Raw genomic sequence first — 25,355 nt, 5'->3', positions numbered from 1 at the left:
TGCAGCACTGGACTATTAGTAATGTACTGTAGTATGCTGAGCACCACAATGCAGCACAAGACAATGAGCAGTGATACTGAGCACTGATGAGGATACTACTGAGAACTGACACTGAGCAGGAGAGACACACTACTAGTATTACTGAGCAGCAATAAGTAACCACTGATACTGAGCACTGATATTGAGATTTCCACTGAGAGAACATAGCCACGTCCTCTCCGCTCCCTCTTCAATGCACGAGTAAAAATGGCGGCAACGCGCAGCTCTTTATATGAAATCCGAATCTCGCGAGAATCCGACAGCGGGATGATGACATTTTCCCTTGTTCAGGTTTTCCGAGTCAGGCGGGAACAACCGAGCCTGCCTCGGACCAGTGTAAACCACGTGGAGTTCGTGGGGAATTCGGTTCTCGGAGAACCGAACCCGCTCCTCTCTACCTTATACCCATATATTTTTTTATTTTCAATCTAAGCCCCTGCAGTTTTCTGTAAGCATCTGCTTCGCTATGATGATCAACAAGTCACAAGGGCAAACACTCAGGGCTTGAGGCGTAGATCTTAGGACCAGCTGCTACAAGCATGGCAGAGGTGTCACTATCACTGGTGACACCCAGAGAGGTGGCGAAGGAGATTGTAATGCAGTGCGCGCAGATAAGCAGCGCAATGGTAAAAAGGAGGCATGGTTTCATAGGTAGGGGTGTGGCCTGGTGGCCTGAATCTACATTTTGTTGCTCCGGGTGTCCCGGGGGTTGGGGGCTGCACCCGGGGACTAGTGTGTGAGCGGTGCTGGCTCCTGCACAGTGACAGGACATGGCCACCCAGCATGACGCCTCCCTTCTTGACCAATCTGTAATTGCAGTCGCACTGCAGTTCAGCGTGATCATAAAAAATGGTGTAGCCTCCTGCTGGTGCAGACTGTATGTGCGCGCAGGAAGCCGCCACCATTTTTGTGATCACAGCGGCTGAATGTGATGTCATACAGCCGCTGTGACCACGCCCCCTGTGTCTACTCCGTTGCAGACCCCATTTTGAAGCCTTGCCCCCGCACCGCTCCATCCCTGACTTGGAAATGGAGTGTTGCTGACCCCCCTCTCCCCCCCTGCCCCGATTGACAGGCAGAGGCGATCGCATTCTCTGCGGGGTGCCGCAGAAAATGCAGGCACATGCGTATGCTCTTAGCAATTTTTGCAGTTGGATCGCTTACTGTGATTGCAATCCAACCTGAATCAGGCCCTATTACCTATCACAATGCGCTGCGGGCAGTACAAAATTGGTTTAATATGGGAGAAAAAACCCCAGACCTGTGCTCCTTAACTGTACCTGGTGGCTCGTGGAGCGGCTGCCCAGTAATCAGTGTCCACGCCAGTGCGCACACGGTCCACCCCCTACGGCCACGCTCCCCTTCATCAGCGGCCTCGTGATCCGGAAGGGCGGTGCGTGTGTGACTGACCTTAGGAAGAAACCGGAGCCTCCGCTGCAGTGACCCAGCAACCAGGGCACGGGAGTATACAGCGCCGCTGGGAGTGATGAAGCTGCAGTAAAGATGTCTATTAGACCTAGCCTGCTGCAGCCCTTGTAGATTCTCATAAAAAAAGTTCTTATTTTCTTGTCAAAATTAATAGCTAAGAATAGGCTGCCTGAGGCAGGCCCCTGTTAAGTGGCCTGCTACTGAAGGCACCAACTACAAACTGAGCTCCCTGTTCATGGAAGCGGGGTTATAGAGGAGAATGCGCTGAGCATCTTGGGAACAGTCAAAAGCTTTGAGCCGGTTGGTGCCTCAGATCAAGATCCTACTCTACACCCCAATGTGAATCCTTGTGGAGTCCAGTGTACCCCACAGAAGAAATTAATGTGTCACACCCATTGGCAGCAACCTTAGAATAGCTGCTGACGGGCACAATTGAGAAAGGAAGGGGGGGGGACATTTGAATCCAGCACATAGATGCAATTCAAATATGTAATTTGAACCTTCCTATTTTAAAATATAATGGATGAACTTCACCCTGTGATAACAATCTTCATGATATAGAGATCTCATATGCAAAATAAGTATGAGTTGGGATAGGGCTGGGGAGGGTGGCTGCTCGGGCAAGCCCCTCCCCCGTCAAGTTAAGGAGATTCAACTGAGGAAGCACAAGGGAACTCTCGTCTGGGGACAACAACTGCAGGGAGACCACATTTTTTCAGATGAACATGGGAGGGCGGAAGGCTGCCTAATACTGAAGCACCATCAAATATCAAACCATATGCAATAACTAGTACAAGCATTCCTGGGGGAAGGTCTGCAGGAGACGAATTTGCATACGGTGATGTCATCCAAGCAGTGGGCCAAAGTTGGCTGGAACCCTCATCTGCATATGAAAAGAGAAAAGGGTTATGCAGGGCATGGCAGCCTTTTGCGGCGCTTGGATGACCCCTAGTTCGCATTAAACACCTCCACCCTCCTTCGGTGTGGGGCTCATGTTGGCTATGCCCCAGCCCCTGAAGCATTCAAGCTGATTTCTTGCAGCAGCTGGGCACTGTAACAGCTCCAGAGCTGCTCTGTAAGGCAAATAAAAGGGTGTGGGCCCTGCAGCACTACCTGTAGTTCGCATTGTGCGTTGGAAGGCACAAAGTAAGCAGACGGGAGAAGTCAGGATAGTGCGCAAGGGCATAGAAGGGAGCGGCTCAAGAAAAGAGAAGTGGAAACAGACAGCAAACTAGGCTGGAGAGAGACCTGAGACAAAGAGATCTGAATTATACGAGAGCCGACCAGGGGAAACACAAATTATGCAGTCAAGTTTCCCATATTTGGGGAAATCGCAGGGGCAGCACACCCAGAGTGCAATGGTTGAGCCTTGCCCTGGGAGAAGCACCTTCAAGATCATAGTATCTCACCTGGCAGGTAAGTAGGAGTTGGGCTAGAGCTGGGGAGGGTCGCTGCTCGGGCACCCCCCTGTCAAGTGAAGGAGATCCAACTGAGGCAGCACAATGGAACTCTCGAAAGAAGAACAAGGCTAGAGGAAGATCTGAGACAAAGAAATCTGACTTTTACCAGAGCTGACCAGCGGAAAACACAAACACAGTCCCCAACTACCACAAATAATGCAGGCGAGTTTCGCACATTTGGGTAAATCACAGGGGTCAGCATACCCAGAATGCAATGAATGAACCTCACCCTGGGTGAACAATTTTCATGACCATGGTGTCTCCTATGCAAAATAAGTATGATTTGGGATAGGGCTGGGGAGGGCCGCTGCTCAGGCACATCTCTGTCAAGTAAAGGAGATTCAACTGAGGCAGCACAAGGGAACTCTCATATGGGGACAACAACTGCAGGGAGAACACATATTTTCAGATGAACATGGGAGGGCAGAAGGCTGCCTAATACTGAAGCACCCCCAAACAACAAACCAAATGCAACAACTAGTGCAAGCATTCCTGGGGGAAGGCCTGCAGCAGATGGATTTGCATATGGTGATGTTATCCAAGCAGTGGGTCAAAGTTGGCTTCAACCCTCATCTGCATATGAAAAGAGAAAAGGGGCGTGCAGGGCATGGCGGCCTTTTGCGGTGCTTGGATGACCCCTAGATCGCATTAAACACCCCCACCCTCCTTTGGTGTGGGGCTCATGTTGGCCATGCCCCATCCCATGAAGCATTCAAGCTGATTTCTTGCAGCAGCTGGGCACTGTAACAGCTCCAGAGCTGCTCTGTAAGGCAAGTAAAAGGGTGTGGGCCCTGCAGCACTACCTGTAGTTTGCATTGTGCATTGGAAGGCACAAAGTAAGCAGACGGGAGGAGAAGTCAGGATAGTGCACAAGGGTATAGAAGGGAGGGGCTCAAGAAAAAAGAAGTGGAAACAGAGAGCAAACTAGGCTGGAGAGAGACCTGAGACAAAGAGATCTGAATTATACGAGAGCCGACCAGAGGAAACACAAATTATGCAGTCAAGTGTCCCACATTTGGGGAAATCGTAGGAGCAGCACACCCAGTGTGCAATGGGTGAGCCTTGCCCTGGGAGAAGCACCTTCCTGATTATAGTATCTCACCTGGGTGTGCTGCCCCTGCGATTTCCCCAAATGTGGGAAACTTGACTGCATAATTTATGTTTCCCCTGGTCGGCTCTCATATAATTCAGATCTCTTTGTCTCAGGTCTCTCTCCAGCCTAGTTTGCTGTCTGTTTCCACTTCTTTTTTCTTGAGCCCCTCCCTTCTATACCCTTGTGGACTATCCTGACTTCTCCTCCTGTCTGCTTACTTTGTGCCTTCCAATGCACAATGCAAACTACAGGTAGTGCTGCAGGGCCCACACCCTTTTACTTGCCTTACAGAGCAGCTCTGGAGCTGTTACAGTGCCAAGCTGCTGCAAGAAATCAGCTTGAATGCTTCAGGGGCTGGGGCATGGCCAACATGAGCCCCACACCGAAGGAGGGTGGGGGTGTTTAATGCGAACTAAGGGTCATCCAAGCGCCGCAAAAGGCCGCCATGCCCTGCATACCCCTTTTCTCTTTTCATATGCAGATGAGGGTTCCAGCCAACTTTGGCCCACTGCTTGGATGACATCACTATATGCATATCCGTCTTCTGCAGACCTTCCCCCAGGAATGCTTGTACTAGTTGTTGCATTTGGTTTGTTGTTTGGGGGTGCTTCAGTATTAGGCAGCCTTCTGCCCTCCCATGTTCATCTGAAAATATGTGTTCTCACTGCAGTTGTTGTCCCCAGATGAGAGTTCCCTTGTGCTGCCTCAGTTGAATCTCCTTTACTCTAAAACTTGTAAAACTTAGCAAAAGTGTTTACTAAATAGCTGCTCGGCAAAGTTGCAATGCCGAGACTCCCCGACCAGCTGCCCAGGATGAACCCACCTTTCTAGTAGAATGGGTCTTCACCTAATTCAGTAACGGCAATCCTGCCGTGGAATGAGCATGCTGAATCTTACCACAGATCCAGCGCATAATTGTCTACATGGAAGCAGGACACCCAATCCTGTTGGGAGCATACAGGACAAACAGAGCCTCTGTTTTCCTAATCTGAACCGTTCTGGTGACATAAATTTTCAAAGTTCTGACCACAGCCAGAGACTTTGACTCAACGAAGGTGTCAGTGGCCAAAGGCACCATGTGGAAAGATGAACCACCTTCGGCAGAAATAGTTGACGTGTCCTCAATTCTGCTCTATCTTCATGAAATATCAAATAAAGGCTCTTGTGATACTGCATGGTTTGTACTGTTTTCCATGTGCTCCCAGATCTTTCAAGCAAGAAGCATGGTCAAGAAAGTTCTGTTTGAAAAGAAACAACATTTACTGTCATTGTTATAGAATTTGGGAGAAAAAACAAGAAGAAATCTGCACTGTTGACGCACTGGACAGAATGAATGAATCATAAAATATAACCTTTATTAAGTATGTATTAAAATTGGATAAATATTAATATTATTATCCCAAACTGCAGTGAAACATAAAGGTTAAAATCACAGAACTAACATACATGTGCATAAGAAGAATAAAGAGATGTGAAAAAAAGGTTTAAAAAGCGTGTCCGTGTGTGATTATTTTTGAAGGCACAACCCTGGCGGGGTTGTTTATATAGATATATATGTTGCTAATAATCACTTTCTAGCGTAATGTTATTAAATAGCTGTTAGTATCTATGTCGTCAGGTACCACTGGGTCGTATCCTATATACTCCTGTGGGAAACTTGACTGCATAATTTGTGTTTCCCCTGGTCGGCTCTCGTATAATTCAGATCTCTTTGTCTCAGGTCTCTCTCCAGCCTAGTTTGCTGTCTGTTTCCACTTCTCTTTTCTTGAGCCGCTGCCTTCTATGCCCTTGTGCACTCTCCAGACTTCTCCTGTCTGCTTACTTTGTGCCTTCCAACGCACAATGCAAACTACAGGTAGTGCTGCAGGGCCCACACCCTTTTACTTGCCTTACAGAGCAGCTCTGGAGCTGTTACAGTGCCCAGCTGCAGCAAGAAATCAGCTTGAATGCTTCAGGGGCTGGGGCATAGCCAACATGAGCCCCACACCGACGGAGGGTGGAGGTGTTTAATGCAAACTAGGGGTCAGCCAAGCGCCGCAAAAGGCCGCCATGCCCTGCATGCCCCTTTTCTCTTTTCATATGCAGACGAGGGTTGAAGCCAACTTTGACCCACTGCTTGGATGACATCACCATATGCAAATCCATCTGCGGCAGGCCTTCCCCCAGGAATGCTTGCACTAGTTGTTGCATTTGGTTTGTTGTTTGGGGGTGCTTCAGTATTAGGCAGCCTTCTGCCCTCCCATGTTCATCTGAAAATATGTGTTCTCCCTGCAGTTGTTGTCCCCAGATGAGAGTTCCCTTGTGCTGCCTCAGTTGAATCTCCTTTACTTGACAGAGATGTGCCTGAGCAGCGGCCCTCCCCAGCCCTATCCCAAATCATACTTATTTTGCATAGGAGATACCATGGTCATGAAGATTGTTCTCCCAGGGTTAGGTTCATTCATTGCGTTCTGGGTATGCTGACCTCTGTGATTTCCCCAAATGTGGGAAACTCAACTGCATTATTTGTGGTAGTGGGGGACTGTGTTTGTGCTTTCCTCTGGTCAGCTCTGGTAAAAGTCAGATTTCTTTGTCTCAGATCTTCCTCTAGCCTTGTTCTTCTTTCAAGAGTTCCCTTGTGCTGCCTCAGTTGGATCTCCTTCACTTGACAGGGGGGTGCCCGAGCAGCGACCCTCCCCAGCTCTAGCCCAACTCCTACTTACCTGCCAGGTGAGATACTATGATCATGAAGTTGCTTCTCCCAGGGCAAGGCTCACCCATTGCACTCTGGGTGTGCTGCCCCTGCGATTTCCCCAAATATGGGAAACTTGATTGCATAATTTGTGTTTCCCCTAGTCGGCTCTCATATAATTCAGATCTCTTTGTCTCAGGTCTCTCTCCAGCCTAGTTTGCTGTCTGTTTCCACTTCTTTTTTCTTGAGCCCCTCCCTTCTATACCCTTGTGCACTATCCTGACTTCTCCTCCTGTCTGCTTACTTTGTGCCTTCCGATGCACAATGCAAACTACAGGTAGTGCTGCAGGGCCCACACCCTTTTACTTGCCTTACAGAGCAGCTCTGGAGCTGTTACAGTGCCCAGCTGCTGCAAGAAATCAGCTTGAATGCTTCAGGGGCTGGGGCATAGCCAACATGAGCCCCACACCGACGGAGGGTGGAGGTGTTTAATGCGAACTAAGGGTCATCCAAGCGCCGCAAAAGGCCGCCATGCCCTGCATACCCCTTTTCTCTTTTCATATGCAGATGAGGGTTCCAGCCAACTTTGGCCCACTGCTTGGATGACATCACTGTATGCAAATCCGTCTTCTGCAGACCTTCCCCCAGGAATGCTTGTACTAGTTGTTGCATTTGGTTTGTTGTTTGGGGGTGCTTCAGTATTAGGCAGCCTTCCACCCTCCCATGTTCATCTGAACAGATGTGGTCTCCCTGCAGTTGTTGTCCCCAGACGAGAGTTCCCTTGTGCGTCCTCAGTTGAATCTCCTTAACTTGACGGGGGAGGGGCTGCCCGAGCAGCCACCCTCCCCAGCCCTATCCCAACTCATACTTATTTTGCATATGAGATCTCTTGATCATGAAGATTGTTCTCACAGGGTGAGGTTCATCCATTATATTTTAAAATAGGAAGGTACAAATTACATATTTGAATTGCATCTATGTGCTGGATTCAAATGTCCCCCCCCCCCCTTCCTTTCTCAATTGTGCCCGTCAGCAGCTATTCTAAGGTTGCTGCCAATGGGTGTGACACATTAATTTCTTCTGTGGGGTACACTGGACTCCACAAGGATTCACATTGGGGTGTAGAGTAGGATCTTGATCTGAGGCACCAACCGGCTCAAAGCTTTTGACTGTTCCCAAGATGCTCAGCGCATCCTCCTCTATAACCCCGCTTCCATGAACAGGGAGCTCAGTTTGTAGTTGGTGCCTTCAGTAGCAGGCCACTTAACAGGGGCCTGCCTCAGGCAGCCTATTCTTAGCTATTAATTTTGACAAGAAAAGAAGAACTTGTTTTATGAGAATCTACAAGGGCTGCAGCAGGCTAGGTCTAATAGACATCTTTACTGCAGCTTCATCACTCCCAGCGGCGCTGTATACTCCCGTGCCCTGGTTGCTGGGTCACTGCAGCGGAGGCTCCAGTTTCTTCCTAAGGTCAGTCACACACACACCGCCCTTCCGGATCACGAGGCCGCTGATGAAGGGGAGCGTGGCCGTAGGGGGTGGACCGTGTGCGCACTGGCGTGGACACTGATTACTGGGCAGCCGCTCCACTAGCCACCAGGTACAGTTAAGGAGCACAGGTCTGGGAGTTTTACTCCTATATTAACCCAATTTTGTACTGCCCGCAGCGCATTGTGATAGGTAATAGGGCCTGATTCAGGTTGGAATGCAATCACAATAAGCGATCCAACTGCAAAAACAATACAGCTTTTCCTTGCCGATATCTCTCTTTTGCAAAGAGCTAGGCATTGGAAAATTCAGGGCTATAACGTGTAGATGAAGCACTAACAGTAGGCTTTAAAATTTTCATTCTAGTGTCTTTAGTTTGGGAGAAAAATGCAAAGGTACAATACAGCTTTTCCTTGCCGATATCTCTCTTTTGCAAAGAGATAGGCATTGGAAAATTCAGGGCTATAACGTGTAGATGAAGCACTAACAGGAGGCTTTAAAATTTTCATTCTAGTGTCTTTCGTTTGGGAGAAAAATGCAAAGGTACAATACAGCTTTTCCTTGCCAATATCTCTCTTTTGCAAAGAGCTAGGCATTGGAAAATTCAGGGCTATAACGTGTAGATGAAGCACTAACAGGAGGCTTTAAAATTTTCATTCTAGTGTCTTTCGTTTGGGAGAAAAATGCAAAAGTACAATGCAGCTTTTCCTTGCCGATATCTCTCTTTTGCAAAGAGATAGGCATTGGAAAATGCAGGGCTATAACGTGTAGATGAAGCACTAACAGTAGGCTTTAAAATTTTCATTCTAGTGTCTTTAGTTTGGGAGAAAAATGCAAAGGTACAATACAGCTTTTCCTTGCCGATATCTCTCTTTTGCAAAGAGATAGGCATTGGAAAATTCAGGGCTATAACGTGTAGATGAAGCACTAACAGGAGGCTTTAAAATTTTCATTCTAGTGTCTTTCGTTTGGGAGAAAAATGCAAAGGTACAATACAGCTTTTCCTTGCCGATATCTCTCTTTTGCAAAGAGATAGGCATTGGAAAATTCAGGGCTATAACGTGTAGATGAAGCACTAACAGGAGGCTTAAAAATTTTCATTCTAGTGTCCTTCGTTTGGGAGAAAAATGCAAAGGTACAATACAGCTTTTCCTTGCCAATATCTCTCTTTTGCAAAGAGATAGGCATTGGAAAATTCAGGGCTATAACGTGTAGATGAAGCACTAACAGGAGGCTTTAAAATTTTCATTCTAGTGTCTTTCGTTTGGGAGAAAAATGCAAAGGTACAATACAGCTTTTCCTTGCCGATATCTCTCTTTTGCAAAGAGATAGGCATTGGAAAATTCAGGGCTATAACGTGTAGATGAAGCACTAACAGGAGGCTTAAAAATTTTCATTCTAGTGTCCTTCGTTTGGGAGAAAAATGCAAAGGTACAATACAGCTTTTCCTTGCCGATATCTCTCTTTTGCAAAGAGATAGGCATTGGAAAATTCAGGGCTATAACGTGTAGATGAAGCACTAACAGGAGGCTTTAAAATTTTCATTCTAGTGTCCTTCGTTTGGGAGAAAACTGCAAAGGTACAATACAGCTTTTCCTTGCCGATATCTCTCTTTTGCAAAGAGATAGGCATTGGTAAATTCAGGGCTATAACGTGTAGATGAAGCACTAATAGGAGGCTTTAAAATTTTCATTCTAGTGTCCTTCGTTTGGGAGAAAAATGCAAAGGTACAATACAGCTTTTCCTTGCCGATATCTCTCTTTTGCAAAGAGATAGGCATTGGAAAATTCAGGGCTATAACGTGTAGATGAAGCACTAACAGGAGGCTTTAAAATTTTCATTCTAGTGTATTTCGTTTGGGAGAAAAATGCAAAGGTACAATACCGCTTTTCCTTGCCGATATCTCTCTTTTGCAAAGAGCTAGGCATTGGAAAATTCAGGGCTATAACGTGTAGATGAAGCACTAATAGGAGGCTTTAAAATGTTCAATCTAGTGTCCTTCGTTTGGGAGAAAAATGCAAAGGTACAATACAGCTTTTCCTTGCCAATATCTCTCTTTTGCAAAGAGCTAGGCATTGGAAAATTCAGGGCTATAACGTGTAGATGAAGCACTAACAGGAGGCTTTAAAATTTTCATTCTAGTGTCTTTCGTTTGGGAGAAAAATGCAAAAGTACAATGCTGCTTTTCCTTGCCAATATCTCTCTTTTGCAAAGAGATAAGCATTGGAAAATTCAGGGCTATAACGTGTAGATGAAGCACTAACAGGAGGCTTTAAAATTTTCATTCTAGTGTCCTTCGTTTGGGAGAAAAATGCAAAGGTACAATACAGCTTTTCCTTGCCAATATCTCTCTTTTGCAAAGAGATAGGCATTGGAAAATTCAGGGCTATAACGTGTAGATGAAGCACTAACAGGAGGCTTTAAAATTTTCATTCTAGTGTCTTTCGTTTGGGAGAAAAATGCAAAGGTACAATACAGCTTTTCCTTGCCGATATCTCTCTTTTGCAAAGAGATAGGCATTGGAAAATTCAGGGCTATAACGTGTAGATGAAGCACTAACAGGAGGCTTAAAAATTTTCATTCTAGTGTCCTTCGTTTGGGAGAAAAATGCAAAGGTACAATACAGCTTTTCCTTGCCGATATCTCTCTTTTGCAAAGAGATAGGCATTGGAAAATTCAGGGCTATAACGTGTAGATGAAGCACTAACAGGAGGCTTTAAAATTTTCATTCTAGTGTCCTTCGTTTGGGAGAAAACTGCAAAGGTACAATACAGCTTTTCCTTGCCGATATCTCTCTTTTGCAAAGAGATAGGCATTGGTAAATTCAGGGCTATAACGTGTAGATGAAGCACTAATAGGAGGCTTTAAAATTTTCATTCTAGTGTCCTTCGTTTGGGAGAAAAATGCAAAGGTACAATACAGCTTTTCCTTGCCGATATCTCTCTTTTGCAAAGAGATAGGCATTGGAAAATTCTGGGCTATAACGTGTAGATGAAGCACTAACAGGAGGCTTTAAAATTTTCATTCTAGTGTCTTTCGTTTGGGAGAAAAATGCAAAGGTACAATACAGCTTTTCCTTGCCGATATCTCTCTTTTGCAAAGAGCTAGGCATTGGAAAATTCAGGGCTATAACGTGTAGATGAAGCACTAATAGGAGGCTTTAAAATGTTCAATCTAGTGTCCTTCGTTTGGGAGAAAAATGCAAAGGTACAATACAGCTTTTCCTTGCCGATATCTCTCTTTTGCAAAGAGATAGGCATTGGAAAATTCAGGTCTATTACGTGTAGATGAAGCACTAAAAGGAGGCTTTAAAATTTTCATTCTAGTGTCTTTCGTTTGGGAGAAAAATGCAAAAGTACAATGCAGCTTTTCCTTGCCGATATCTCTCTTTTGCAAAGAGATAGGCATTGGAAAATTCAGGGCTATAACGTGTAGTTGAAGCACTAACAGGAGGCTTTAAAATTTTCATTCTAGTGTCTTTCGTTTGGGAGAAAAATGCAAAGGTACAATACAGTTTTTCCTTGCCGATATCTCTCTTTTGCAAAGAGATAGGCATTGGAAAATTCAGGGCTATAACGTGTAGATGAAGCACTAACAGGAGGCTTTAAAATTTTCATTCTAGTGTCTTTCGTTTGGGAGAAAAATGCAAAGGTACAATACAGCTTTTCCTTGCCAATATCTCTCTTTTGCAAAGAGCTAGGCATTGGAAAATTCAGGGCTATAACGTGTAGATGAAGCACTAACAGGAGGCTTTAAAATTTTCATTCTAATGTCTTTCGTTTGGGAGAAAAATGCAAAAGTACAATGAAGCTTTTCCTTGCCGATATCTCTCTTTTGCAAAGAGATAGGCATTGAAAAATGCAGGGCTATAACGTGTAGATGAAGCACTAACAGTAGGCTTTAAAATTTTCATTCTAGTGTCTTTCGTTTGGGAGAAAAATGCAAAGGTACAATACAGCATTTCCTTGCCGATATCTCTCTTTTGCAAAGAGATAGGCATAGGAAAATTCAGGGCTATTACGTGTAGATGAAGCACTAAAAGGAGGCTTTAAAATTTTCATTCTAGTGTCTTTCATTTGGGAGAAAAATGCAAAAGTACAATGCAGCTTTTCCTTGCCGATATCTCTCTTTTGCAAAGAGATAGGCATTGGAAAATGCAGGGCTATAACGTGTAGATGAAGCACTAACAGGAGGATTTAACATTTTCATTCTAGTGTCTTTCGTTTGGGAGAAAAATGCAAAGGTACAATACAGCATTTCCTTGCCGATATCTCTCTTTTGCAAAGAGATAGGCATTGGAAAATTCAGGGCTATAACGTGTAGATGAAGCACTAACAGGAGGCTTTAAAATTTTCATTCTAGTGTCCTTCGTTTGGGAGAAAAATGCAATGGTACAAGACAGCTTTTCCTTACCAATATCTCTCTTTTGCAAAGTGCTGCGCATTTGAAAATTCAGGGCTATGTCGTGTAGATGATGGCCTAACAGGAGGCTTTCAAATTTTCTTTCTAGTGTCCTTCGTTTGGGAGAAAAATGCAAAGGTACAAGACAGCTTTTCCTTGCCAATATCTCTCTTTTGCAAAGAGCTAGGCATTGGAAAATTCAGGGCTATAACGTGTAGATGAAGCACTAACAGTAGGCTTTAAAATTTTCATTCTAGTGTCTTTAGTTTGGGAGAAAAATGCAAAGGTACAATACAGCTTTTCCTTGCCGATATCTCTCTTTTGCAAAGAGATAGGCATTGGAAAATTCAGGGCTATAACGTGTAGATGAAGCACTAACAGGAGGCTTTAAAATTTTCATTCTAGTGTCTTTCGTTTGGGAGAAAAATGCAAAGGTACAATACAGCTTTTCCTTGCCAATATCTCTCTTTTGCAAAGAGCTAGGCATTGGAAAATTCAGGGCTATAACGTGTAGATGAAGCACTAACAGGAGGCTTTAAAATTTTCATTCTAGTATCTTTCGTTTGGGAGAAAAATGCAAAAGTACAATGCAGCTTTTCCTTGCCGATATCTCTCTTTTGCAAAGAGATAGGCATTGGAAAATGCAGGGCTATAACGTGTAGATGAAGCACTAACAGTAGGCTTTAAAATTTTCATTCTAGTGTCTTTAGTTTGGGAGAAAAATGCAAAGGTACAATACAGCTTTTCCTTGCCGATATCTCTCTTTTGCAAAGAGATAGGCATTGGAAAATTCAGGGCTATAACGTGTAGATGAAGCACTAACAGGAGGCTTTAAAATTTTCATTCTAGTGTCTTTCGTTTGGGAGAAAAATGCAAAGGTACAATACAGCTTTTCCTTGCCGATATCTCTCTTTTGCAAAGAGATAGGCATTGGAAAATTCAGGGCTATAACGTGTAGATGAAGCACTAACAGGAGGCTTAAAAATTTTCATTCTAGTGTCCTTCGTTTGGGAGAAAAATGCAAAGGTACAATACAGCTTTTCCTTGCCAATATCTCTCTTTTGCAAAGAGATAGGCATTGGAAAATTCAGGGCTATAACGTGTAGATGAAGCACTAACAGGAGGCTTTAAAATTTTCATTCTAGTGTCTTTCGTTTGGGAGAAAAATGCAAAGGTACAATACAGCTTTTCCTTGCCGATATCTCTCTTTTGCAAAGAGATAGGCATTGGAAAATTCAGGGCTATAACGTGTAGATGAAGCACTAACAGGAGGCTTAAAAATTTTCATTCTAGTGTCCTTCGTTTGGGAGAAAAATGCAAAGGTACAATACAGCTTTTCCTTGCCGATATCTCTCTTTTGCAAAGAGATAGGCATTGGAAAATTCAGGGCTATAACGTGTAGATGAAGCACTAACAGGAGGCTTTAAAATTTTCATTCTAGTGTCCTTCGTTTGGGAGAAAACTGCAAAGGTACAATACAGCTTTTCCTTGCCGATATCTTTCTTTTGCAAAGAGATAGGCATTGGTAAATTCAGGGCTATAACGTGTAGATGAAGCACTAATAGGAGGCTTTAAAATTTTCATTCTAGTGTCCTTCGTTTGGGAGAAAAATGCAAAGGTACAATACAGCTTTTCCTTGCCGATATCTCTCTTTTGCAAAGAGATAGGCATTGGAAAATTCAGGGCTATAACGTGTAGATGAAGCACTAACAGGAGGCTTTAAAATTTTCATTCTAGTGTATTTCGTTTGGGAGAAAAATGCAAAGGTACAATACCGCTTTTCCTTGCCGATATCTCTCTTTTGCAAAGAGCTAGGCATTGGAAAATTCAGGGCTATAACGTGTAGATGAAGCACTAATAGGAGGCTTTAAAATGTTCAATCTAGTGTCCTTCGTTTGGGAGAAAAATGCAAAGGTACAATACAGCTTTTCCTTGCCAATATCTCTCTTTTGCAAAGAGCTAGGCATTGGAAAATTCAGGGCTATAACGTGTAGATGAAGCACTAACAGGAGGCTTTAAAATTTTCATTCTAGTGTCTTTCGTTTGGGAGAAAAATGCAAAAGTACAATGCTGCTTTTCCTTGCCAATATCTCTCTTTTGCAAAGAGATAAGCATTGGAAAATTCAGGGCTATAACGTGTAGATGAAGCACTAACAGGAGGCTTTAAAATTTTCATTCTAGTGTCCTTCGTTTGGGAGAAAAATGCAAAGGTACAATACAGCTTTTCCTTGCCAATATCTCTCTTTTGCAAAGAGATAGGCATTGGAAAATTCAGGGCTATAACGTGTAGATGAAGCACTAACAGGAGGCTTTAAAATTTTCATTCTAGTGTCTTTCGTTTGGGAGAAAAATGCAAAGGTACAATACAGCTTTTCCTTGCCGATATCTCTCTTTTGCAAAGAGATAGGCATTGGAAAATTCAGGGCTATAACGTGTAGATGAAGCACTAACAGGAGGCTTAAAAATTTTCATTCTAGTGTCCTTCGTTTGGGAGAAAAATGCAAAGGTACAATACAGCTTTTCCTTGCCGATATCTCTCTTTTGCAAAGAGATAGGCATTGGAAAATTCAGGGCTATAACGTGTAGATGAAGCACTAACAGGAGGCTTTAAAATTTTCATTCTAGTGTCCTTCGTTTGGGAGAAAACTGCAAAGGTACAATACAGCTTTTCCTTGCCGATATCTCTCTTTTGCAAAGAGATAGGCATTGGTAAATTCAGGGCTATAACGTGTAGATGAAGCACTAATAGGAGGCTTTAAAATTTTCATTCTAATGTCCTTCGTTTGGGAGAAAAATGCAAAGGTACAATACAGCTTTTCCTTGCCGATATCTCTCTTTTGCAAAGAGATAGGCATTGGAAAATTCAGGGCTATAACGTGTAGATGAAGCACTAACAGGAGGCTTTAAAATTTTCATTCTAGTGTATTTCGTTTGGGAGAAAAATGCAAAGGTACAATACCGCTTTTCCTTGCCGATATCTCTCTTTTGCAAAGAGCTAGGCATTGGAAAATTCAGGGCTATAACGTGTAGATGAAGCACTAATAGGAGGCTTTAAAATGTTCAATCTAGTGTCCTTCGTTTGGGAGAAAAATGCAAAGGTACAATACAGCTTTTCCTTGCCAATATCTCTCTTTTGCAAAGAGCTAGGCATTGGAAAATTCAGGGCTATAACGTGTAGATGAAGCACTAACAGGAGGCTTTAAAATTTTCATTCTAGTGTCTTTCGTTTGGGAGAAAAATGCAAAAGTACAATGCTGCTTTTCCTTGCCAATATCTCTCTTTTGCAAAGAGATAAGCATTGGAAAATTCAGGGCTATAACGTGTAGATGAAGCACTAACAGGAGGCTTTAAAATTTTCATTCTAGTGTCCTTCGTTTGGGAGAAAAATGCAAAGGTACAATACAGCTTTTCCTTGCCAATATCTCTCTTTTGCAAAGAGATAGGCATTGGAAAATTCAGGGCTATAACGTGTAGATGAAGCACTAACAGGAGGCTTTAAAATTTTCATTCTAGTGTCTTTCGTTTGGGAGAAAAATGCAAAGGTACAATACAGCTTTTCCTTGCCGATATCTCTCTTTTGCAAAGAGATAGGCATTGGAAAATTCAGGGCTATAACGTGTAGATGAAGCACTAACAGGAGGCTTAAAAATTTTCATTCTAGTGTCCTTCGTTTGGGAGAAAAATGCAAAGGTACAATACAGCTTTTCCTTGCCGATATCTCTCTTTTGCAAAGAGATAGGCATTGGAAAATTCAGGGCTATAACGTGTAGATGAAGCACTAACAGGAGGCTTTAAAATTTTCATTCTAGTGTCCTTCGTTTGGGAGAAAACTGCAAAGGTACAATACAGCTTTTCCTTGCCGATATCTCTCTTTTGCAAAGAGATAGGCATTGGTAAATTCAGGGCTATAACGTGTAGATGAAGCACTAATAGGAGGCTTTAAAATTTTCATTCTAGTGTCCTTCGTTTGGGAGAAAAATGCAAAGGTACAATACAGCTTTTCCTTGCCGATATCTCTCTTTTGCAAAGAGATAGGCATTGGAAAATTCAGGGCTATAACGTGTAGATGAAGCACTAACAGGAGGCTTTAAAATTTTCATTCTAGTGTCCTTCGTTTGGGAGAAAACTGCAAAGGTACAATACAGCTTTTCCTTGCCGATATCTCTCTTTTGCAAAGAGATAGGCATTGGTAAATTCAGGGCTATAACGTGTAGATGAAGCACTAATAGGAGGCTTTAAAATTTTCATTCTAGTGTCCTTCGTTTGGGAGAAAAATGCAAAGGTACAATACAGCTTTTCCTTGCCGATATCTCTCTTTTGCAAAGAGATAGGCATTGGAAAATTCAGGGCTATAACGTGTAGATGAAGCACTAACAGGAGGCTTTAAAATTTTCATTCTAGTGTATTTCGTTTGGGAGAAAAATGCAAAGGTACAATACCGCTTTTCCTTGCCGATATCTCTCTTTTGCAAAGAGCTAGGCATTGGAAAATTCAGGGCTATAACGTGTAGATGAAGCACTAATAGGAGGCTTTAAAATGTTCAATCTAGTGTCCTTCGTTTGGGAGAAAAATGCAAAGGTACAATACAGCTTTTCCTTGCCAATATCTCTCTTTTGCAAAGAGCTAGGCATTGGAAAATTCAGGGCTATAACGTGTAGATGAAGCACTAACAGGAGGCTTAAAAATTTTCATTCTAGTGTCCTTCGTTTGGGAGAAAAATGCAAAGGTACAATACAGCTTTTCCTTGCCGATATCTCTCTTTTGCAAAGAGATAGGCATTGGAAAATTCAGGGCTATAACGTGTAGATGAAGCACTAACAGGAGGCTTTAAAATTTTCATTCTAGTGTCCTTCGTTTGGGAGAAAACTGCAAAGGTACAATACAGCTTTTCCTTGCCGATATCTCTCTTTTGCAAAGAGATAGGCATTGGTAAATTCAGGGCTATAACGTGTAGATGAAGCACTAATAGGAGGCTTTAAAATTTTCATTCTAGTGTCCTTCGTTTGGGAGAAAAATGCAAAGGTACAATACAGCTTTTCCTTGCCGATATCTCTCTTTTGCAAAGAGATAGGCATTGGAAAATTCAGGGCTATAACGTGTAGATGAAGCACTAACAGGAGGCTTTAAAATTTTCATTCTAGTGTATTTCGTTTGGGAGAAAAATGCAAAGGTACAATACCGCTTTTCCTTGCCGATATCTCTCTTTTGCAAAGAGCTAGGCATTGGAAAATTCAGGGCTATAACGTGTAGATGAAGCACTAATAGGAGGCTTTAAAATGTTCAATCTAGTGTCCTTAGTTTGGGAGAAAAATGCAAAGGTACAATACAGCTTTTCCTTGCCAATATCTCTCTTTTGCAAAGAGCTAGGCATTGGAAAATTCAGGGCTATAACGTGTAGATGAAGCACTAACAGGAGGCTTTAAAATTTTCATTCTAGTGTCTTTCGTTTGGGAGAAAAATGCAAAAGTACAATGCTGCTTTTCCTTGCCAATATCTCTCTTTTGCAAAGAGATAAGCATTGGAAAATTCAGGGCTATAACGTGTAGATGAAGCACTAACAGGAGGCTTTAAAATTTTCATTCTAGTGTCTTTCGTTTGGGAGAAAAATGCAAAGGTACAATACAGCTTTTCCTTGCCAATATCTCTCTTTTGCAAAGAGCTAGGCATTGGAAAATGCAGGGCTATAACGTGTAGATGAAGCACTAACAGGAGGCTTTACAATTTTCATTCTAGTGTCTTTCGTTTGGGAGAAAAATGCAAAGGTACAATGCTGCTTTTCCTTGCCGATATCTCTCTTTTGCAAAGAGATAGGCATTGGAAAATGCAGGGCTATAACGTGTAGATGAAGCACTAATAGGAGGCTTTAAAATTTTCATTCTAGTGTCTTTCGTTTGGGAGAAAAATGCAAAGGTACAATACAGCTTTTCCTTGCCGATATCTCTCTTTTGCAAAGAGATAGGCATTGGAAAATGCAGGGCTATAACGTGTAGATGAAGCACTAACAGGAGGCTTTAAAATTTTCATTCTAGTGTCTTTCGTTTGGGAGAAAAATGCAAAGGTACAATACAGCTTTTCCTTGCCGATATCTCTCTTTTGCAAAGAGATAGGCATTGGAAAATTCAGGGCTATAACGTGTAGATGAAGCACTAACAGGAGGCTTTAAAATTTTCATTCTAGTGTCTTTCGTTTGGGAGAAAAATGCAAAAGTACAATGCTGCTTTTCCTTGCCAATATCTCTCTTTTGCAAAGAGATAAGCATTGGAAAATTCAGGGCTATAACGTGTAGATGAAGCACTAACAGGAGGCTTTAAAATTTTCATTCTAGTGTCCTTCGTTTGGGAGAAAAATGCAAAGGTACAATACAGCTTTTCCTTGCCAATATCTCTCTTTTGCAAAGAGATAGGCATTGGAAAATTCAGGGCTATAACGTGTAGATGAAGCACTAACAGGAGGCTTTAAAATTTTCATTCTAGTGTCTTTCGTTTGGGAGAAAAATGCAAAGGTACAATACAGCTTTTCCTTGCCGATATCTCTCTTTTGCAAAGAGATAGGCATTGGAAAATTCAGGGCTATAACGTGTAGATGAAGCACTAACAGGAGGCTTAAAAATTTTCATTCTAGTGTCCTTCGTTTGGGAGAAAAATGCAAAGGTACAATACAGCTTTTCCTTGCCGATATCTCTCTTTTGCAAAGAGATAGGCATTGGAAAATTCAGGGCTATAACGTGTAGATGAAGCACTAACAGGAGGCTTTAAAATTTTCATTCTAGTGTCCTTCGTTTGGGAGAAAACTGCAAAGGTACAATACAGCTTTTCCTTGCCGATATCTCTCTTTTGCAAAGAGATAGGCATTGGTAAATTCAGGGCTATAACGTGTAGATGAAGCACTAATAGGAGGCTTTAAAATTTTCATTCTAGTGTCCTTCGTTTGGGAGAAAAATGCAAAGGTACAATACAGCTTTTCCTTGCCGATATCTCTCTTTTGCAAAGAGATAGGCATTGGAAAATTCTGGGCTATAACGTGTAGATGAAGCACTAACAGGAGGCTTTAAAATTTTCATTCTAGTGTCTTTCGTTTGGGAGAAAAATGCAAAGGTACAATACAGCTTTTCCTTGCCGATATCTCTCTTTTGCAAAGAGCTAGGCATTGGAAAATTCAGGGCTATAACGTGTAGATGAAGCACTAATAGGAGGCTTTAAAATGTTCAATCTAGTGTCCTTCGTTTGGGAGAAAAATGCAAAGGTACAATACAGCTTTTCCTTGCCGATATCTCTCTTTTGCAAAGAGATAGGCATTGGAAAATTCAGGTCTATTACGTGTAGATGAAGCACTAAAAGGAGGCTTTAAAATTTTCATTCTAGTGTCTTTCGTTTGGGAGAAAAATGCAAAAGTACAATGCAGCTTTTCCTTGCCAATATCTCTCTTTTGCAAAGAGATAGGCATTGGAAAATTCAGGGCTATAACGTGTAGTTGAAGCACTAACAGGAGGCTTTAAAATTTTCATTCTAGTGTCTTTCGTTTGGGAGAAAAATGCAAAGGTACAATACAGTTTTTCCTTGCCGATATCTCTCTTTTGCAAAGAGATAGGCATTGGAAAATTCAGGGCTATAACGTGTAGATGAAGCACTAACAGGAGGCTTTAAAATTTTCATTCTAGTGTCTTTCGTTTGGGAGAAAAATGCAAAGGTACAATACAGCTTTTCCTTGCCAATATCTCTCTTTTGCAAAGAGCTAGGCATTGGAAAATTCAGGGCTATAACGTGTAGATGAAGCACTAACAGGAGGCTTTAAAATTTTCATTCTAATGTCTTTCGTTTGGGAGAAAAATGCAAAAGTACAATGAAGCTTTTCCTTGCCGATATCTCTCTTTTGCAAAGAGATAGGCATTGAAAAATGCAGGGCTATAACGTGTAGATGAAGCACTAACAGTAGGCTTTAAAATTTTCATTCTAGTGTCTTTCGTTTGGGAGAAAAATGCAAAGGTACATTACAGCATTTCCTTGCCGATATCTCTCTTTTGCAAAGAGATAGGCATAGGAAAATTCAGGGCTATTACGTGTAGATGAAGCACTAAAAGGAGGCTTTAAAATTTTCATTCTAGTGTCTTTCATTTGGGAGAAAAATGCAAAAGTACAATGCAGCTTTTCCTTGCCGATATCTCTCTTTTGCAAAGAGATAGGCATTGGAAAATGCAGGGCTATAACGTGTAGATGAAGCACTAACAGGAGGATTTAACATTTTCATTCTAGTGTCTTTCGTTTGGGAGAAAAATGCAAAGGTACAATACAGCATTTCCTTGCCGATATCTCTCTTTTGCAAAGAGATAGGCATTGGAAAATTCAGGGCTATAACGTGTAGATGAAGCACTAACAGGAGGCTTTAAAATTTTCATTCTAGTGTCCTTCGTTTGGGAGAAAAATGCAATGGTACAAGACAGCTTTTCCTTACCAATATCTCTCTTTTGCAAAGTGCTGCGCATTTGAAAATTCAGGGCTATGTCGTGTAGATGATGGCCTAACAGGAGGCTTTCAAATTTTCTTTCTAGTGTCCTTCGTTTGGGAGAAAAATGCAAAGGTACAAGACAGCTTTTCCTTGCCAATATCTCTCTTTTGCAAAGAGCTAGGCATTGGAAAATTCAGGGCTATAACGTGTAGATGAAGCACTAACAGGAGGCTTTAAAATTTTCATTCTAGTGTCTTTCGTTTGGGAGAAAAATGCAAAAGTACAATGCAGCTTTTCCTTGCCGATATCTCTCTTTTGCAAAGAGATAGGCATTGGAAAATGCAGGGCTATAACGTGTAGATGAAGCACTAACAGTAGGCTTTAAAATTTTCATTCTAGTGTCTTTAGTTTGGGAGAAAAATGCAAAGGTACAATACAGCTTTTCCTTGCCGATATCTCTCTTTTGCAAAGAGATAGGCATTGGAAAATTCAGGGCTATAACGTGTAGATGAAGCACTAACAGGAGGCTTTAAAATTTTCATTCTAGTGTCTTTCGTTTGGGAGAAAAATGCAAAGGTACAATACAGCTTTTCCTTGCCGATATCTCTCTTTTGCAAAGAGATAGGCATTGGAAAATTCAGGGCTATAACGTGTAGATGAAGCACTAACAGGAGGCTTAAAAATTTTCATTCTAGTGTCCTTCGTTTGGGAGAAAAATGCAAAGGTACAATACAGCTTTTCCTTGCCAATATCTCTCTTTTGCAAAGAGATAGGCATTGGAAAATTCAGGGCTATAACGTGTAGATGAAGCACTAACAGGAGGCTTTAAAATTTTCATTCTAGTGTCTTTCGTTTGGGAGAAAAATGCAAAGGTACAATACAGCTTTTCCTTGCCGATATCTCTCTTTTGCAAAGAGATAGGCATTGGAAAATTCAGGGCTATAACGTGTAGATGAAGCACTAACAGGAGGCTTTAAAATTTTCATTCTAGTGTCTTTCGTTTGGGAGAAAAATGCAAAGGTACAATACAGCTTTTCCTTGCCAATATCTCTCTTTTGCAAAGAGCTAGGCATTGGAAAATTCAGGGCTATAACGTGTAGATGAAGCACTAACAGGAGGCTTTAAAATTTTCATTCTAGTGTCTTTCGTTTGGGAGAAAAATGCAAAAGTACAATGCAGCTTTTCCTTGCCGATATCTCTCTTTTGCAAAGAGATAGGCATTGGAAAATGCAGGGCTATAACGTGTAGATGAAGCACTAACAGTAGGCTTTAAAATTTTCATTCTAGTGTCTTTAGTTTGGGAGAAAAATGCAAAGGTACAATACAGCTTTTCCTTGCCGATATCTCTCTTTTGCAAAGAGATAGGCATTGGAAAATTCAGGGCTATAACGTGTAGATGAAGCACTAACAGGAGGCTTTAAAATTTTCATTCTAGTGTCTTTCGTTTGGGAGAAAAATGCAAAGGTACAATACAGCTTTTCCTTGCCGATATCTCTCTTTTGCAAAGAGATAGGCATTGGAAAATTCAGGGCTATAACGTGTAGATGAAGCACTAACAGGAGGCTTAAAAATTTTCATTCTAGTGTCCTTCGTTTGGGAGAAAAATGCAAAGGTACAATACAGCTTTTCCTTGCCAATATCTCTCTTTTGCAAAGAGATAGGCATTGGAAAATTCAGGGCTATAACGTGTAGATGAAGCACTAACAGGAGGCTTTAAAATTTTCATTCTAGTGTCTTTCGTTTGGGAGAAAAATGCAAAGGTACAATACAGCTTTTCCTTGCCGATATCTCTCTTTTGCAAAGAGATAGGCATTGGAAAATTCAGGGCTATAACGTGTAGATGAAGCACTAACAGGAGGCTTAAAAATTTTCATTCTAGTGTCCTTCGTTTGGGAGAAAAATGCAAAGGTACAATACAGCTTTTCCTTGCCGATATCTCTCTTTTGCAAAGAGATAGGCATTGGAAAATTCAGGGCTATAACGTGTAGATGAAGCACTAACAGGAGGCTTTAAAATTTTCATTCTAGTGTCCTTCGTTTGGGAGAAAACTGCAAAGGTACAATACAGCTTTTCCTTGCCGATATCTCTCTTTTGCAAAGAGATAGGCATTGGTAAATTCAGGGCTATAACGTGTAGATGAAGCACTAATAGGAGGCTTTAAAATTTTCATTCTAGTGTCCTTCGTTTGGGAGAAAAATGCAAAGGTACAATACAGCTTTTCCTTGCCGATATCTCTCTTTTGCAAAGAGATAGGCATTGGAAAATTCAGGGCTATAACGTGTAGATGAAGCACTAACAGGAGGCTTTAAAATTTTCATTCTAGTGTATTTCGTTTGGGAGAAAAATGCAAAGGTACAATACCGCTTTTCCTTGCCGATATCTCTCTTTTGCAAAGAGCTAGGCATTGGAAAATTCAGGGCTATAACGTGTAGATGAAGCACTAATAGGAGGCTTTAAAATGTTCAATCTAGTGTCCTTCGTTTGGGAGAAAAATGCAAAGGTACAATACAGCTTTTCCTTGCCAATATCTCTCTTTTGCAAAGAGCTAGGCATTGGAAAATTCAGGGCTATAACGTGTAGATGAAGCACTAACAGGAGGCTTTAAAATTTTCATTCTAGTGTCTTTCGTTTGGGAGAAAAATGCAAAAGTACAATGCTGCTTTTCCTTGCCAATATCTCTCTTTTGCAAAGAGATAAGCATTGGAAAATTCAGGGCTATAACGTGTAGATGAAGCACTAACAGGAGGCTTTAAAATTTTCATTCTAGTGTCCTTCGTTTGGGAGAAAAATGCAAAGGTACAATACAGCTTTTCCTTGCCAATATCTCTCTTTTGCAAAGAGATAGGCATTGGAAAATTCAGGGCTATAACGTGTAGATGAAGCACTAACAGGAGGCTTTAAAATTTTCATTCTAGTGTCTTTCGTTTGGGAGAAAAATGCAAAGGTACAATACAGCTTTTCCTTGCCGATATCTCTCTTTTGCAAAGAGATAGGCATTGGAAAATTCAGGGCTATAACGTGTAGATGAAGCACTAACAGGAGGCTTAAAAATTTTCATTCTAGTGTCCTTCGTTTGGGAGAAAAATGCAAAGGTACAATACAGCTTTTCCTTGCCGATATCTCTCTTTTGCAAAGAGATAGGCATTGGAAAATTCAGGGCTATAACGTGTAGATGAAGCACTAACAGGAGGCTTTAAAATTTTCATTCTAGTGTCCTTCGTTTGGGAGAAAACTGCAAAGGTACAATACAGCTTTTCCTTGCCGATATCTCTCTTTTGCAAAGAGATAGGCATTGGTAAATTCAGGGCTATAACGTGTAGATGAAGCACTAATAGGAGGCTTTAAAATTTTCATTCTAGTGTCCTTCGTTTGGGAGAAAAATGCAAAGGTACAATACAGCTTTTCCTTGCCGATATCTCTCTTTTGCAAAGAGATAGGCATTGGAAAATTCAGGGCTATAACGTGTAGATGAAGCACTAACAGGAGGCTTTAAAATTTTAATTCTAGTGTCCTTCGTTTGGGAGAAAACTGCAAAGGTACAATACAGCTTTTCCTTGCCGATATCTCTCTTTTGCAAAGAGATAGGCATTGGTAAATTCAGGGCTATAACGTGTAGATGAAGCACTAATAGGAGGCTTTAAAATTTTCATTCTAGTGTCCTTCGTTTGGGAGAAAAATGCAAAGGTACAATACAGCTTTTCCTTGCCGATATCTCTCTTTTGCAAAGAGATAGGCATTGGAAAATTCAGGGCTATAACGTGTAGATGAAGCACTAACAGGAGGCTTTAAAATTTTCATTCTAGTGTATTTCGTTTGGGAGAAAAATGCAAAGGTACAATACCGCTTTTCCTTGCCGATATCTCTCTTTTGCAAAGAGCTAGGCATTGGAAAATTCAGGGCTATAACGTGTAGATGAAGCACTAATAGGAGGCTTTAAAATGTTCAATCTAGTGTCCTTCGTTTGGGAGAAAAATGCAAAGGTACAATACAGCTTTTCCTTGCCAATATCTCTCTTTTGCAAAGAGCTAGGCATTGGAAAATTCAGGGCTATAACGTGTAGATGAAGCACTAACAGGAGGCTTAAAAATTTTCATTCTAGTGTCCTTCGTTTGGGAGAAAAATGCAAAGGTACAATACAGCTTTTCCTTGCCGATATCTCTCTTTTGCAAAGAGATAGGCATTGGAAAATTCAGGGCTATAACGTGTAGATGAAGCACTAACAGGAGGCTTTAAAATTTTCATTCTAGTGTCCTTCGTTTGGGAGAAAACTGCAAAGGTACAATACAGCTTTTCCTTGCCGATATCTCTCTTTTGCAAAGAGATAGGCATTGGT

At 41.8% G+C, this 25,355-nt stretch overlaps 4 non-coding genes and 1 pseudogene across 4 annotated transcripts; 2 read left to right on the top strand and 3 right to left on the bottom strand.

Annotated features, from left to right (window-relative positions):
* Positions 1-2,728: 2,728 nt before the first annotated feature.
* On the bottom strand, positions 2,729-2,891 carry LOC135045929 (U1 spliceosomal RNA). The gene has a single exon (XR_010238314.1). It is a non-coding gene; the product is annotated as a U1 spliceosomal RNA (small nuclear RNA).
* A 152-nt stretch (positions 2,892-3,043) lies between these two features.
* LOC135045898 (U1 spliceosomal RNA) lies at positions 3,044-3,207 on the bottom strand. The gene has a single exon (XR_010238293.1). It is a non-coding gene; the product is annotated as a U1 spliceosomal RNA (small nuclear RNA).
* A 674-nt stretch (positions 3,208-3,881) lies between these two features.
* On the bottom strand, positions 3,882-4,037 carry LOC135045941 (U1 spliceosomal RNA). Its single transcript, XR_010238320.1, has one exon. It is a non-coding gene; the product is annotated as a U1 spliceosomal RNA (small nuclear RNA).
* Positions 4,038-6,398: 2,361 nt separating this feature from the next.
* On the top strand, positions 6,399-6,562 carry LOC135045975 (U1 spliceosomal RNA). The gene has a single exon (XR_010238353.1). It is a non-coding gene; the product is annotated as a U1 spliceosomal RNA (small nuclear RNA).
* A 152-nt stretch (positions 6,563-6,714) lies between these two features.
* On the top strand, positions 6,715-6,849 carry LOC135045932 (U1 spliceosomal RNA; annotated as a pseudogene).
* Positions 6,850-25,355: the final 18,506 nt, after the last annotated feature.

Source organism: Pseudophryne corroboree, unplaced genomic scaffold (assembly GCF_028390025.1).
Source record: "Pseudophryne corroboree isolate aPseCor3 unplaced genomic scaffold, aPseCor3.hap2 scaffold_914, whole genome shotgun sequence".
NCBI lineage: Eukaryota > Metazoa > Chordata > Amphibia > Anura > Myobatrachidae > Pseudophryne > Pseudophryne corroboree.
This window is presented reverse-complemented; position numbering and strand designations above follow the sequence as displayed.